Genomic DNA, 17,580 nt, shown 5'->3' with positions numbered 1-17,580 from the left:
GCCTGTATTCCATGGGCTTTAGGAAAATGTGTGGAGATCTCAGTGAGATATATAAAACTCTGTCAGTGTGTGACAGATTTGAAGCAGGGATGATAGTTCACTTGATAAAAAACAGTTCACGAACCGCATTGCAGTCAAATCCTACTTAATAAACAAGTGTTATCAGAGAACTCCCTCTTTATTGATGGGCCGAAGGCACTGTATTTCATAATGTTTAAACATATTTTGGGTATGAACATTATGTGGGGAAAACTGCATTAAGGAGATGTTCGGCCATGAAATAGCATGGGGGAAGCTCAATGTGCTGAATGACCTCCACCTCTCCCGATGTTTCTGTGCAATCTGTGAGAAAGCTCTGTAAATGTTGTCACACGCTCTCAGATGTTAGGAAGGATGTCTATGCGGGGTCAACAGGACTGTGTTTCCCATTCCCTTTTCTGATAACGTGGTTGATGCCGGGTGTTCTGTCCGGTTTTATCCTTTAAGACCTCAGAGTAGTTTGATACAATGGAGTGTCTCACTTGGCCGATTCAGAGACACTCTGTGCGTCTGGAGTCTCTTTTAGGCCAGACCAAGAAAGCACGGGAGACTCACTTCCTGAAAGTATATTGGTGAAGGAGATCGATGTTTACAATCAACATTGGACACAAGATCACTATCACTGACACCAGATTTTAGGTCTCGATATTTTATTAATTATTTTCAACTTCCTCCAGCTGCCAGAGTATTGGCCTAGTCTGGATTCGTAATCCAATGCTATTTCTACTACAGTACCATCTCCACATGGGAATCCATCGGAAACCACATTGACCTGTTTATTTCGGTGCTGTTTGACAGCTCCATCAAAAATTATTCCCACCAATTTGACTATCGTGATGGGACTGAGGGGGTGGTAATTGGTCAGATTGTAATTATTCTCCACTCAGGGACTGGACACAGTTAGTAATGTTCCCCTTTTATCTTAGCCTGCTGGACAAACTTTCCTCATTCCTGAAGAATGGCTCAGGCCCGAAACGTCGGTTCTCCTGCTCCTTGGATGCTGTCTGACCTGCTGAGCTTTTCCAGCAACACATTTTGAGCTCTAATTTTCCTCATTGCCAGGGAGATGTCAGTGTTGGAGCTGGAATGAAACAGCTTCCCCAGGGACACGGCTTGTTGTGCAGCACAAGTCTTCAGTCCTACTGCAGGAATGGTGTCAGCGCCCATTGCCTTTGTCGTATCTGTTGTGTTCAGCTGTTTCCTCATGACAGTACAGCAAATCGAATTGCTTGAAGACTGGCATCTGTGATTCTGTGGGAAGCATGATGAGTTTGAGGTGGATCATCCACTCATCACGTCTGGCTGAGGATAGTGCAGACACCACATCCTTGACTTTTTTCGTTGACGTACAGAGCTGTTCCGATATTTAGGATGAGGATATTTGTGCAGTCCTCACCTCCAGTAAATTGTTTAATAGTCCGTCGACATTTAAGTTTGGATTTGGCAGGGCAACAGAGCTTAGATCTAATCTGTTAGTCTTGGGATCATTTCCCCTCTCCATCAGACATTAGTTCTTCTGGTCGGAATGTAACCAGTTAATTGCAGTAGCTTTAATGCGTTGTCAACAGGTTTAGATCCACGTGATTCCGATCCTGGCATGTTCACCCACACTCATAACTGAACCATGGCTCGGCTTGATGGTAATGGTAGACTGATGAATTATCGTCGGGAAAATGTTACAGATTGTCGTTGAATACAATTCTGTTTCTGCTGCCTGCTGTGATTTACAGCACCAAATGATAACCCAGTGTGAGTTACAATATCTACAATTCAATTCTACTGCCTGTCCCCCAGTTCACACCGAGACCCATTCACCCATCAGCCCTGTATTCTGTACCTAACCTGGTTTCTGATGCAGTAAACACTTGCATTTTCATAATCTTATTCTGCTGAGGGCCTCACCCTGATGTCACGCCTCTAATTTGTTACTTTAACTCAATCCATTTAAAGTAATGATCTATATCGTTCCTTTTCCACAATGTCAACTTCTGTATTTGAAGTGAATGTGTCTCCCACTGTTTTTCTCCCTGACCATGATTAAAAGCTCTGTAGTGTCAGTGATGCCAGACTTATGTAGTTTCAGAATCAAGGAACTTGTGCACCATGCGTTATTGTTCAGTTCCCAGTGTACGGCACTCCTAGTTGGACAAGATGTTTGAGCATCTTTGTCATCCTTCTTTGGAAATTGTCCAAAAACAGAAATTGCTGAAGATGTTGCAGCATCTTCTGCAATGAATGCAGTGTTTAACTTTTAGGTCCAGTGACCCTCTACAAAGCTCCCAGTTTCTAAAGCAAGTTTGGTATTTTTATTACCAGTATCCATAGTTAGTTGTTTGTGAAAGTTTGTTCTGTGTCTATTCATGTCTGGAGAAACTCCAAAGATCTGTCAGCATCTGCAGAGACAGAGAAACAGCGTTTGCATTTTGTGACACTTCTTCACAACTGAAAAGCATTGGAAACTTGGCTGTTAAATACCTTGCCGAGGTGGGAGATAGGTCACAGGGGAAAGAGGGCGTGGCAAAGATATACCGGCTTTTAGCAGTGGTGAACGAGAAGATGATATAGAACGGGTTTAAATAAAGATGTGGATGGGAAAATGGGTTCTCTCTATTGAGTGCAAGATAAAGAAGACACAATCACACAAGGTCATAGGGAGGCCAGGAGGGAGAATGTTGACTATATGGCATACAAAGATCTGGCCATAAATACGTTTTCACTGTCGAGTTCATCACCTCCTTTAGACCAAGGATATCAGGTGCTTGACTTCTTATTGACACTAGTAAGCGTTTCATGCTGCTTGAGTTTTGTAATAGAGAGAAAAAACAAATCACAGTATGCAGTTTGGGCTGAGTATTATTTACCTGTCATGTTTACTCTAGTTTCAAATTTGCAGTATTTATCTTTAAATGCTTGTTCTTGAAGTTAGTATTGGATGGAGTTTGAGGGATGGTTGAGGGATGACATTATAGAAGTTTCTAAAATCATGAGAGGTATGGATAGCGTGAATAGCCAAGATATTGCCCACGGGATGGGGGAGTTCAGCCATAGTAGGCATTGGTTTAAGTTGAAAGGTGGAAGAATTAAAAGGGACAAAGGGGCAACGTTTTTACACAGAGGGTAGTGTGGGTATGAAATGAACTGCCAGAGTACGAGTGCTGGATGCCAGTACAGCTACAACATTTAAAACTCATTTGGATAAAACATATGATTGGAAAACATTGAGAGGCCTATGGGCCAAATGAAAGCAGATGGGACGAGCTTAATTTGGAAAACCTGGCTAACATGGACATTTAGAAAAGCTTCACGCAGAGTCAGTGGCGGTCTGTAAAAGGGAAATTATATTTTTCCCTGTAAAATCATGCAAGTATTTCTGGAGATGCCTGAGAATGTAACAAGCGGACTTGATACAGGGGATCTGTTAGAACACCAGGCTTTCCAGGGATTTGCCACAAGGTACTACAAAATAAAAGTTCTTACACAAGTCAGAAGCTCGTAGGATGATGGAGAACGTATTAACATGGGATGATGATTGCTTAACATATACAAATCGGAGAGTCAGGATTAATGGATCTTCATGATAAAGGTGTATCTGCTGGAGGACCACGGCTATCAGTCCGATGACATCAGTTATTTACACTCTATATTGATAGCCTGAAGGAGGGAGCTGAGTGCAATTTACATCCGAGTTTGAGGATGACACTGAGAATCAAAATGCAGGCTGTTATTTAATGGAGAGGACTTCCAGAAAAGGAACAGGACAAAGGGATTGGAGTCTTCCTGTGTATGAAACATAAAGTCAGAATGCTGATGCAGCAAGTAACTAGGTTGGTTCAATAGCCGGCATCCAGGGATGAAAGGGTGGTGTTATTGCGAATCTTTAAAACGGTGAGGTGATTATTCATTCGGGTTTAAATGAATGAGGAGTGATACAGATGAAAAATACAAGTAACATAAGGGACTTGAGAAGGTAGATGTTGAGAAGTTGTTACCATTCCTGAGTGGAGTCTTAAACACGAGGACATAGATACCAAATATGGAACATCGATTTCTCTCTGAGATTCAAAGTGATATCTTCTCTCAGAAGGTAGTGAATGTCTGGAATTCCCTGACCCAGAGAGTTGTGGAGGGATACAAGGAGTAGGCAAGAAAGTAGAGTTAGACCTGGAGTAGATCAGCCATGTTCATATTAAATGACAAGGCAAGCTTGAGAGACCGAATAGCCTACTCTTGTTCCAATTTATTAATTTCACATGTTATGCTTTTGCAAAGTAACTGGTTATTTTCCCGGAAGTTGTGTTGTGTAATGCTACATTCGGATGAGCAGAGGATTTGTTTGAGTTAACGGTGGGTGGGGTATGGGGGCTGTATTCACAGTAAATCTGGGTCTGTAACACGACCCACATCTGGAGCAGACGTTGCAGAGAGGGGAAGCCTGGAAACAGGGATTGGGGGTAAGTGTCCCTTCCTGACCCAGCCTGGATTTTCCAAGTGCATTTCCAAAACTGCACCTAACCAACAGAGTGGCCTTGATCTGCCCCTATGTGCCTGGTCCGAAGGGCAGAATGGAACATCACAACATAGGGCTGAGGGACATGAGTGGATTATTCGGCCCTTTGACACTACTCCACCAGTAAATAAGGTCGTGGCTCATCTCATTATGGTCCCAGCTGCACTTTTCTCTCCTTGCACCATTATCCCTGATTCACCTGTCTATGGAAAATCAGACGAAACTAGCCTCGATGTAATATAAAGATTCAACCATCCCAAACTTCTTGGAAAGAGAATTCCCACTGAATGAATTCCCACTTTGTGATTATTTTTCTCACTCCAGTTGTGACTGAGGATGGAGGGTGTCACTTTTTCCTTTTCTAGTCCCACGTTTCCACTGCTCACAACAAACTTTCAATGTAACCAGGTTGGTGATATGGCCGATAATAAATGTCTCAGACTGGGTCAGGTTCAGTGATAAGAACAAGTCAGGTAGATTTCTTCAGTCAGTCACAAGTTACTAACAGAACTAACAGAGAGATATGTTGGATCTGTGTGTAGCACTGCTGCCTCACATCACCAAGAAGCTGGGTTCAATTCCAAACTCAGGGAAACTTCTATGTGGTTTGAACATTCTCCCCATGCCTGTGTGGGTTTCCTCCCAGTGCTCCAGTTTCTTGCCACAGTCCAAAGATGTGCAGTTTAAAGTGGATTGCCCATAGTGCCCAGGGAAGTGTAGGTTAGATGATTTAGTTCTGGGAAATGCAGGGTTACATGGATAAGACTGGGGGCACGCCCAGGTGGGATGCTGTTTGGTGGGTAAGTGTGGACTTAATGGACGGAATTTCCTGCCTCCACACTGTAGAGGTTCTATCACAATGACAATAAATTTGCACTTTACAAACACCCAGTGGATACATACTAATCCACACTTATCAAGGTCTTGTATGTTTCAATCTCATTCCAAGAGTAACCTGTTAAAGCCTTTATAATATGAGCCCTTCACCCCAGAAATACGTGAAATGAAATATCTCCGAACTGCTTCCAATGTAATTATATCCTTTCTCAGATAAGGAGACACAAAAAAACTAATCTCACACTCAGATCATAATGTTTATAATTGTTTTCTCAAAGTGCTGTTCTTTCTTGGAAACCTCTTCCCCACAGACCATTGCAGGCAGAGATACTGAATATTTTTGAGGCACAGACGGAAGGTTCATAAATAACAACAGAGTCAAGGATTATCGAGGAATGGGCAGCAATGTGCTGTGTGGGAGGAGATGTAAACAGTGGTATCAAATAACACGGCTTCAGAACCTCCAGGAATAAATGCAAAATGAAATGATAATATCGATAAAAAGTTAAGGGGAATACAAAATGGCGGAGATCCAGAAGGTCTGCTTTGCTGGGCTCTGCATCAACACACGGGCAAAGTGGTTCTCTAACCCACCCATCCAAGCCGTTTACTTAAAATTCAGCACTAAAAGAGCGATAGAATCTTTCGTGATCCAGATTTGTCAAAGGGAAATGACAAAACACGGGAAAGGATCGAGTAAGTTCCAACACGTGGTGCACCCGTCAGAAGCATAGAGCATACCTGAGGCTGTAGCTGCAACCCACTCTGCTCTTCAATAGACCCAGTTACTCACCAGGTCTTGGTCACTGAGTTCATCAAGTTACGTGAAATGATTGAAGCCATGATTGAAGAACAGTTCAGCCGTGGCTAGAGCCGCTCTCAGCCGTGCTCCAAAAACATGAGCAACAACTTGACAGACTTGGAAACAGGACAGACGATGCCAAGAGCCGAACTGCAGTGGCAGAGACCATGATCGATTCCTCTCGGGAGAGGATCCTCGCTCTTGAAAAACAGGTCTGCACCTTAACTGAACAAGATGACGACCTCCAGAACAGGGGCAGGATGAAGAATAATCACATCGTCTGTTTGCTGGAGCGGACAGAAGGTGGTCAGCCGGTGGGTTTTTTCAAGAACTGGCTGCAGCGATCCCTTCACTTCGAAACTGAGGAGGGTGAAGACTGAGACAGTTCATCAGATTACGGCGCGGTAGTCAGACTCAGACTAACGCCTTCATCCTGTCCTTGCGCAATTACTTAGTTATGGGGATGAACAAAAGGGATGGAAGCTTTCAGAACCCAGGGGAAAGATCCGATGGGTTTAATTCACTAGAGCTCCAGGATTATGTTCTTTCGGGTCTCTTCAGCGGCGGTGATTCAGGAAAGAAAATCTTTTGATGAGATTAAGAGAAGTGCAAGGGAATTCTGATTCAGTATTCCTTACGGTACCCAGCGGTGCTCTGTATTGCTTTCAATGGATCCACAAACTCATCTGACTCTCCAGAGAAAGCGAAAACTTTATGGACATTTTAACGTAAGCTGGATATTTAGATATTGCTGAAAATGTGTTGCTGGTTAAAGCACAGCAGGTCAGGCAGAATCCAAGGAACAGGAAATTCGATGTTTCGGGCCAGAGCCCTTCATCAGGAATTTCCTGATGAAGGGCTCTGGCCCGAAACGGCGAATTTCCTGTTCCTTGGATGTTGCCTGACCTGCTGTGCTTTAACCAGCAACACATTTTCAGCTCTGATCTCCAACATCTGCAGACCTCACTTTTTACTCTTGGGTATTTAGATAATCATGTTTCTCCTAAAGAAATTTTGTTGGATTTTTCTAGTATTAACCAGTATTAGATTATAGCTGGGACTGGGTGGAGTACTCATTTTTAACTTCTTCGTTAGTATTACTACTCTTTTTCTCCTTCTTTACTTGTGTCTGGGGTGCAGCTCAAGCTGGAGGGAGTTACAAAGGTAGTTGTGATGGCTGAGTGCTAATCGAAGGGCAGTTCAAGCCTGGTTTTTGTTGTTAATTGCCCAGGATTCCATATTGGTAGCGGGCACAAGATAAAGTTTTAAGGTATGTAAGCGTCCCCAGTTGGCGGGGGAGGTAAATTCTCCTTTCGAGTGTCATTGGAACTTTGGATTTTATTTTGTTCTTTGGTTTTTTTATGTTTTTAGCTTTGGAAAGTTTTGAGAGCTTGTTAGATGTAGTAGTTTTAGTTTGTACAGTTTTTAGGCTCGATGAGTCTTCTTCATTAATGATCAGCGATGTGTAATTCGATGTGAAACTCTAGAGTTGAAATGTTGCTACAATGTGTTATGGATAATGATATGCTTAAATGGTGTACCTGGAACATTAAGGGGAGCCATCTGCCAGTCAAGAGGAAAAATGTACTTTCTAGTCTTAAAACTAGAGGGTGGATGTTGTCCTATTTCAGGAGATGCACCTTGATGACAAGGAACATTTTGACGTTACAGCAGGGCGGGTTTGGTAGGGTTTATTTCTCGCCTTTTAATACTAGGCATTGGAGAGAAGCCACGCTAGTTAGAATGTATCTTCCATGAACTATGGGAAATCATACTGTATTTTGAACGATTCTTGCCCCACCCACTAAATGCCCAGCGCACCCTCTTAAAATCCTGGTAGATGCATTTTCCAAAGTAAGTTATCTTGCATCGTGGCACATATTGTCGAAGGAGATTACAACTGTCTTATGGCCAAAGGTCCCCCAATATCCTCGTTATAATGTAAGCAATTAGTGGGTCTGTGTGCAGAACTAGAGCTGGTGGATGTCTGGAGGCAGATCGACCTCACAAGTAGCAATTTTAATTTCTTCATTAACCCGCACAAATGCCACACGAGGGTTGATCTCTTCCCCATCCCTGAAACAATCTTAGACATGGTGGCATCCTGCTACAATTGGGAATATTACCCCAACATACCTGCCCCAGAAGTGGGATAGAAGTCACATAAGATTATGTTGTATGCAGATGAGGGTTTTAAGTTTTTGTCAATTCCCACAATTTCGGCAGCTCACGTGATGTAATGCATTAATTCGCTTGTCGCCTTTTCGTGCTATAAGATTAATTTTACAAGGTTTCTGACCATGCCTATGGGAGGTCTGAGGGAAATGCCTGATATTGAAGGTAAATCCTGGTTTCCTTTTAAGTGGTTACGGGAGTGGGGAGTTTCTCTATTTCGGTATATTGATTACATCCGTTTTTGAAAATGTATTTAACGTGAACTATGTCCATTTGTTTGACAAAATTATACAAGAACTTCAAAGATGGGATGCACTTCCAACATCCTGGCTAGGTTGGATTGCTGTTCTTAAAATGAATGTCCTTCCTTATTTGCTATACCCCGTGTGCATGCTTCCTTTGATGTTTCCCAGGCAGATATTAAGAGACTTAATGGCTGGGTTAGCTCTTTTATTTGGCATCATAAGCGACTCTTTATCAAGCTAACCAAATTGCAACTACCCCACAAAGTGTGGGGAGTGGATGTCCCAGATTAAAAGCTATCAATTAAGCTTTTAATTATCCTATATTAGTGTCTGGCACGCTGAGGACTCCGCATCAATACGGTTAGATATTGAACCCTCTCAGACAAAGTGAACCCTTATTAGTCTGTTGTTCTGAGACAAAATGACGGTAGTTATGGAGTATTGTCATAATCCAAAAAGTATCAATGAAGTTAAAGCATGAATGACAATGCATCAGTTCGAGGACAATACAGCCATATCCATGTTTCTTACCCCTATGATGGCATACCAAGTTGTCAACTGGGGATAATGGATTCCAGATTTAAACTGTGGGCAGCCAGGGTGTACCTTGCTTGAGTGATTTAGAACTGGTAGAATCCCTACAGTTTGGATACAAGCCCTTGGGCCCAGCAAGTCCACGTCGACCCTTTGAAGAGTAGCCCACCCAGAACCATTCCCCTACCATCCTATATTTACACTGACTAATGCCCCAACCTTTACATCCCAGAACACTATGGGTGCTTTATCAACAGCCAATTCATCTAACCTGCGTATCTTGGATCTTGGTGCTGTGAGGCCGCAGTACTATCTATTGAGCCACCACATTTCATTTGAGGAGAAAGAATGATATCATTTGATCAAATAACTCGTAAGTATGGACTACCTAGTAGAGTCCTCTTCTGTATTTTGTTCCAGATCAGAGAATTGCTGTAAAAAAACACACACACTTTTAAAAGACTCTTACAGATCTGATAGAGGGAAGAGGGTTTCTATTGCTTAGAATACACTCTCTGTCAGTACCCTTTATCATTGGTTGGAAAGTGTCCCCTCAGGCGAGACTGTACAGCTTTGTGTTGTCTGCGAGAGAGACTTGTGGGTACACAACACTTCGGAGACAAGGGAGGATATTTATGAAAATGCTGGAAGGATTTTGATCTGTAATAGGACCCATTCCATGCAGTTGAAAATTATTCATAGGGTCTATCTGACTCCAGGTTGTCTCTCAAAATGCATAGTGGGATTATCTTCATCATGTTCTAAATGCAGAATGACTAGAGGCACTCTTACTCATTGCTTGTGGTCCTGTTGCAGGCTTCATCTATGTTGGAGCACTGTGTCAGGTGTGATAGAATGGGTCTTGGGGACTGAATTGGAGATGGACCTGGTTTCTCCTTTCCTGGGCCTGCCCAGGGTACTTTACACAGATGTAGATGTGAAAGAAATCATATCCTTACTTTCCGTGCTAGGACAAATATGTGTTGTGTTGGATGTCTGATCCCCGACCCCCCACCCACAACCACCCACCCAACCGTGCCTGTTGGTTCGTCGTAAGCTCTCCATGGAGAATATCCCTTTGGACTTTCTCACCAGTCTGGTGCACCAAAAAACATAGCTATATATAAGACACAGCAGCCCTTTTTGGATTACTGCGATACAGGCTTATCTGCCACTCTAAGAAGGGCTTTTTACAGCCATGATGATATTGTTTAATGAATCTAATATCCAGAGACGAAAAACTATGAACATAAAAGTATGCATCAGCTAATGCTCTTGATGAACGAGAGCTATCTTTATGTTATGCTGAGCTGTATTATTTATTCATTATTTATTATTTAGTTTTGTTTTTTCTTCTGTCTGTGTAGTGTTTTAACTTGTTTTGTATGTACATGCAATTGGAATTTTTTTCAGTTATTTGAGTTGTGTTGTTATTGGTTTATTATAATATTAAAAATTTCTTTATCAATAAAAATATTTTTAATTTAAAATGCTAACATTGATAGAATAGTCTCCCAGAGGAAACTCATTAGAGAGACCACTCATGGTGGTTTATCCTGAGGGTCACCTCATCTCGGGTGATGGGGTGAGGGTGAGAGAGCGTCCCGTTCATGGTAACCTCTGTCAGTGTGAGGAACTGAACCTGCGCTGTTGGCCTCCCTCTACATCACAAACCAGCCGTCCAGCCAACTGAGTGGGAGAATTATGTAGCTGTTACAGAGAGAAAAAATCACAGACAAAGGGTAAGAGAAACATTCATAACAAGGAAGGTTGTACAATTCAGATATCGGTCAAGATAAAGGCTGAGGGTAAAAACGTTCTCTGCTCGAAATTGTATTTTATAACAAGACGTGTTTAGAAGCTCTTTTTGGTTTAATATCATTAAGGTGAGTCAAGTGACATAACCAGAATTACTAAGTGTGATTGGATATCTATAAACATAAAATAAGTGTATATTTTTGTTCGGTCTGTGTACAGCATGCTGACCGTTGCATGCAAGTATAAAATGATGGAATATATTGTTAGGTATCCGTAACCATGGGAAATGCCCTCAAACAGGCCCTTCAAAAAACCCAGGATAGAAGTGCCTGAGTGCTGTCTGGCCATGGACAGGACCCAGGGGGTTGAATGGTTGAAAGTTCCTGTAACATGGAGCTGAGAAGACCATCAGTTCAGCGGGGACCTTATTAAATGCTAGACCACGTTTAAAGGGCTGAATGGCCTCAGCATGGTTTGAATTGTTTGTGATTTGAAAAACGTACTTCTCTACTCCTTCCTCTTATGTGTTACACACTGGGACACTGCCATTTTCCTGAAACTGGGAATCATTTGGAACATTATCTGGAACATTCCATAATCGGCATTCGCCAGAATATTCTATAACTGTGTGGGATGTTTTGCAAAGGCGAGAGATAGAGAGAGAGAGTAAGCGTTGCATGCAGTTGTGAGAGTGGGGGACCATGAGCCTTTTTCAGGGGTAGCTGTGATCACAGATATACAGTGATGTGAGGGAGCAGAGAGAATACGGTGACACTCATCCTGACAGAGCAGGGAAGGTTATTGTTGCTTGTCCTGTATTACTGGACATTTCTTCAGACCTCAAATACTGCACTGAGCTGGACGGTGAACTCAGACCATGCTTGGTGGGTCTAGTGCTGTGGCTCCTTCTGGGAAGAGAACGTTCTCCCTCTGTCCTCGCCCATCTAATACACCCGCCATGCTCCGTCAACAAACCATGTGTAATTGTCCCTTATCTGCCAATCTGCCATTTCCCTGCCCTTGCTCTGTATCCACCTAATCCTTTCCTATCTGTGTATTTGTCCAAATGCCTTTTCAATGTTGTTATTGTACCCACTTCAATCACTTCCCCTGGCAGCTCAGTCCATGTGGGTACCACACTCTGCGTAAAAAAGATGACCCTCAGGTTCCTGTTTATTTTTTCCTCTCCAAATATGAACAGATGTCCTCTCGTCTTCGATTCCCCAACCTTGCAAAAAATTGAAGTATTCACCCCTGAGCACGTCTCTCATGATTTGATAAAATCTATGCTTCTATAAGAACCCTCTCAGTTCCCTACGCTGTAAAGAAATAAGTTCTAACCTGTCCAAATTCTCCCTATAACTCAACCCTTTAGGCCAAGAAACATCTTTGTAAATTCCTTCTACATTCTTTTTTGTTCAATAATATCCTTTCTAGAGCAAGGTGAACAAAACTGAACACAATACTCCAACTGCAGCCTTACCAACATTCTGTACAACTGCAACATAACGTTCCAACTTCTATACTCAATGCCCTGATGAAGGCCAGTGTGCCAACAGCTTTCTTCACTGTCCTGTGTATCTGTGACTCAAATTTCAGATAACCATGCACCTGATCTCCAATGTCCTTTTGTTCCACTACACTCCTTAAGTCCCTCTCATTCATCATTAAACTCCTACCTGGATTTGACTTTCCAAAATGCAAGACGTCACACTTATCTATATTAAACTCCATTTGCTAATTCCGTCCCACTTTCCCAGCTGGTCAACGTACTGCTGCAATTTCTGATAACGTTCCTCGCTATAAACGATGTCTCTAATTTTAGTGTCATCTGCACACATACTAACCTTGCATTGTGCACTCTGGTCCAAATCATTGATATAGATAACAAACAGCAATGGGCCCAGGACCGACCCCTGAGGTATTCCAATTGTCACAGGCTTCCAGTCCGACAAGCATACCTTCACCATAGCCGTTTGCTTCATAACGTCAAGCCAAGTGTGTCGCTAATTTGCCAGTTCACCTTGGATTTCATGCGATCTAACCTTCTAGAGCGGCCTACTATGTGGATCCTTATCAAAGGTCTTACTGAAATCCAAATAGAAGATGTCTACCACCCTGCGCTCGTCAACGCCCCTGGTCACTTCCTCAAAAACCTCTTACAAAATTTGTAAGACAGGATCTGCCACGCACAAAACCATGCTGACTGCTCCAAGTCAAACTCTGTATTTCCAAATGCATGCACATTTTATCTTTCAGAAGATTCTCAAGTGGTTTAGCGAAAACAGGTGTGAAGCTTACTGGTCTATCTTTCCTGGGCTTTTCTTTGCAGCCATTCTTGAATAAGTCACAACGTTTGCTACCGCCCAGACTTCCGGTATCTTGGCCCGTAAGCTTTATCTCTAGCCTCTTGCAGTCCTCTTGGATGTATCTGGTCAGGACCAAGAGATTTGTCTCTAATATGTCCAACAGAAACTCTACTGTGATATGGACAGTACCAAGATTTGACAACTAACCTCCTAAAGGTCACAGGTCTTCATGTCTTTCTTCATGGTAAACACAGAGGGGAAATTGAGGAATTCACCAATCTCTTGAGGTTTTACACATGCATGCCTATTTTGTATTTTAAAGCATCCTATTCTCTCCCTAGTTGTTCTTTATCTTTACTATACTGAATTTGGATTCACTCTAAATTTCTCAGCCAAGGCTATCCCATACCCCCTTTCACCTTGCTGATTTCCTTCTTCAGTAAACTCCTCTATCCCCTGTATACCTCCAGGGATTCCCTTGATCCGAGCTGCCTGAACCTGAGCCACGCCTCCTTTTTTTCTGGTCAGAGCCTCAATATCTCTTGACATCCAGGGTTCTCTCTTCCAGTCTCACATTGCCTTCACCCTCACAGGAAAATGGAAACCTTGAACTCGAGCTATCTCACTTTTAAAGCCCTCCCACTTGCTCAAAATCCTTTTACCTCGAAACAAACAACTCCAATCATCCCCTGCAATCCCCTGTCTAATTCCAACAACATACGCCTTGCCAAAATTAAAAGTTGAATCTGTGGATCAATGTTGACCCTCCCATAACTATTTTAAAATTAATACAACTCTAACCACTTTTCCCAAAATGCTCCCCCACTTTATCTCCACCTATCCTGCCCTATTTCCCAACAGTAGGTCGAATTTGTTCCTTCCCGAGTAGGTTATTCTATATATTGATTGTGGAAACTTTCCTGAACACACTTAACAAATTACGTTCCATCTAAGTTCTTAACCATCTGGAAGTCCCAGTCTATGTTCGGAAAATTGAAATCACCTATTATAACAATCCTGTTTCTCCTGCAAGTCTCCCCAGTCTCCCTGTATATTTCTTCCTTAATTCCCATTGTTAATTTGGAGGCTTATATTGCAACCGCTATAACATTACCATCCCCCTCTAACGACTTCGTACCATTCACGAAACATCATTGGATATTATCTCAGTTATTTCAACTTTAAATACTGATGTGATACTCACCTTAAACTGTTTCCATTGACGTTTCTCCATCGCAGGCATAGTGGAGATATGGAGCTGTAAATGGATTGGAGCTGCACATTCTGTCACTTCCAACATTTGGCTGCAAGTTTCCCCCACACTGGGCAGCGACCTAATACAGTGTTACCGAACAATGCTACATGCCTGGATTGAGATAAGAACGAACAAGTGCAGTCTGCACAGCACCCCACGCTGGACATTTAGCCCATGATAATAGATCAAGCATTGGTGTGAGCTGCACAGAGTTCCATTCTGGGTATTGCTGGGTTGCATTCAGCAGTACGCTAGTCGGATCTACTCAATGCTCCATCCTGAAAGTATAATGGATGGAGTGGTTATGTGAGTTGGATTGCGAATGTGAGAGAGCTAAACATCTGGCAATACCTTTATTTTTTGTTTTCAATCTTGTGTTTGGACCCTGTGTCCCAGCCTCGAGCAGTTGAATGACTGCCTCCTCTTTCTGTGTCCCCGTCCTGTTCCTGTGACCCAGTCTCGCGGAGTTGAATGACTGCCTCCTGTTCCTGTGTCTCAGTTTCGAGCAGTTGAATGACTGTCTCCTGTTCCTGTGTCCCATTCACGAGCAGTTGAATGACTGCCTCCTGTTCCTGTGTCCCAGTCTCGAGCATGTTGAGTCACTGCCTCCTGTTCCTGTGTCCCTAATCGATGTTGTGTGAAAGTAGATGTCCTCCTCCTGCTCCACAGTAACAGGCTCCAATAGGTCTGTGCTCAACTGCTGCTTCTGTGGAATGGAGTTGAGGGACTGAAGCCTCTTCACATTCTTTACCGTTTTTCTTGAGTAAAAGCCCTTATCCTGTTTCTGTAAAACACCATCAAAATCTGAATGATTTATTTTTGTATTTGACTGTCAGTAATTGAGCAAACAAGCTGACTGACAGTATTCAGAAGCGGAATAACCACCTTCTGTTCCCATGTTAAACACTCAAGGGTCAATAGACTCTCAGAGATGTACAGCACAGAAAAAGATCCTGCGGTCTGGTCATCCATACAGACCAAATATCCTAAATTAATCTCGTTCCCCCTTGCCAGCAGTTGGCCCATCTCCCTCTAAACACTTCCCATGCATGTATCCATCCAAATCCTTTTTAAAAGGTGTAACTGTACCTGCCCCCACTACCTCTTTTGGCTGTTCAATCCGTACACACAGAAGTGTCTGTGTGAAAATGTTGTTTTAGCGTCCCTTTTTAAATCTTTCTCCTCTCACCTTAAACCTTTGTCATCTATATTTGGACTCGTCTATCCTGGGAAAAGACATTGACTGTTTACCTTATCTATGACCCTCATGATTTTATAAACCACTTTAACGTCACCCCTCAGCCTCAATACTTGAAAATAGCCCCAGCCTATTCAAACTCTCCCTGTAACTCTAACCCTCCTACACCTGCAGCATTCTTTTAAAACTATTCTGCACCCTTTCAATGTTGACAACATCTCCCCGACAGCAGGGAGACCAGAATTAAAGGCAATATTACAAAAGTGGCCAAATATCCTGTACAGATCCAACACGTCATGCAAATGCTTAGAGTCAAAGCACACACCAATAAAGGGAAGATCACCAAGTGCCTTCTTCACTATGTTGTCTACCTATGACGGCACTTTCAAGGAACTGAAAACCTGCACCATAAGGTGCCTCACAGGACAGCGATCTGGGTTTTAATTCCATCCGTGAATGACTGACTGTGTGGTGTTTGTACATTTTCCCCGTGTCTGTGTGAGTTTCCTCCGGGTAATATGTTTTCCTCTGACAGTATAAAGATATACAGGTAAGGGTAGATTGACCATCCTAAATTGTGCATGGTAGCCTGGGATGTGTGGGCGAGGTGGATTAGCCATGGGAAATGCAGGCTCAGCGGGATAGGGTAGGGGTTTGTCCAGTGGGATACTGTTGAGAGGATCGGTGTGGCCTCGATGGGTAGAATAGCCTGTTTCCTCACTGTAGGGATTCCATAATTTCTATGGAGTTATCCTTGATTGGCGACTTTCAACAGGACCCTACCTATATTTCTAACTCTGATATTTCTTGCCAAATGCAACACCTCACAATTATCTAAAATAAACTCCATCTGCCACTCCTCGGCTCACCTAATCAACGTCTCATTATATTCTGAGACATTATTCTTCACTGTCGACATTACCACCAAAATTGGAATTATCTACAAACTTACTGACCATACTTCACTTACTCAAGTACAAATGATTTGCATAAGCAACAAAAGACTCACTATTGATCTTTGTGGCACGCCACTAGTCACAGGTCTCCAAATTCAATGAACAAATGTCCACTGTCATGCACTATCTCCAATATTCAAGAAAAGTTGGGCCTAAATGACGAGCTCTCCAGGATTCCCGGCAGTCTAACCTTGATAACTAGTTTACCATGTAGAACATTTTGGTTTTCTTACTGAATTGCATAAAGATAACATCCACTGTCCTGCCGTCATCAATCATCTTCTTCACTTCCTCAATAAATTCCACCCAGTCAGTGAGACGTGGTCTCAAATGTACAAAGCTCTCTTCAGTCCTTGTCTTTCCAAATGCATATACATCTTTTCCCACAACACCGCCCCCCCGCCCCCCCGCCAACAATTTAGTCACATTGACGTCAGGCTCACCAATCTATAGTTAGCTGTTTTTCCTTACTTTCTTAAATAATGACACTATGTTAGCAGCCCACCAGTCTTTTGACACCTCACCAGTGTAAATCAATAATACAGATAAATCAGCAAAAGGGTGAACAAACTCTTTCCGAGCTTCCCACAAACTTCTGGGATACAACTGATCAGATCCCAGGGATTTGTTCACCTTTGTATGTTTAAAATGTCCGATATCTCCTTGTAATATAGACACTAATTAAAATATATTTCTTCCTTCTCTCACTGATGTAATCTCCTCTACATCAAATACTGAGGAGAAATACTTGTTTAGTGACCCTCCCATCTCCTATGGTTACGCACATAGGTAGCCTTCCTGACCTGTAAGGTGCCCTATTCTCTCCCTAGTTAATATTTTGCCATTAAAAGACGTGTACTGTTGCTTCAATGCCTCGTTAACCCTATTTCTAAAGCCATCTCATGTCCATATTTTTCTGGCTGAGTTCCCCATTGACTATACACTTACTTCCCTGATACCCCTCT

This window comes from Hemiscyllium ocellatum, chromosome 28 (genome assembly GCF_020745735.1).
Source record: "Hemiscyllium ocellatum isolate sHemOce1 chromosome 28, sHemOce1.pat.X.cur, whole genome shotgun sequence".
NCBI lineage: Eukaryota > Metazoa > Chordata > Chondrichthyes > Orectolobiformes > Hemiscylliidae > Hemiscyllium > Hemiscyllium ocellatum.
Note: the sequence above shows the minus strand (reverse complement) of the source record.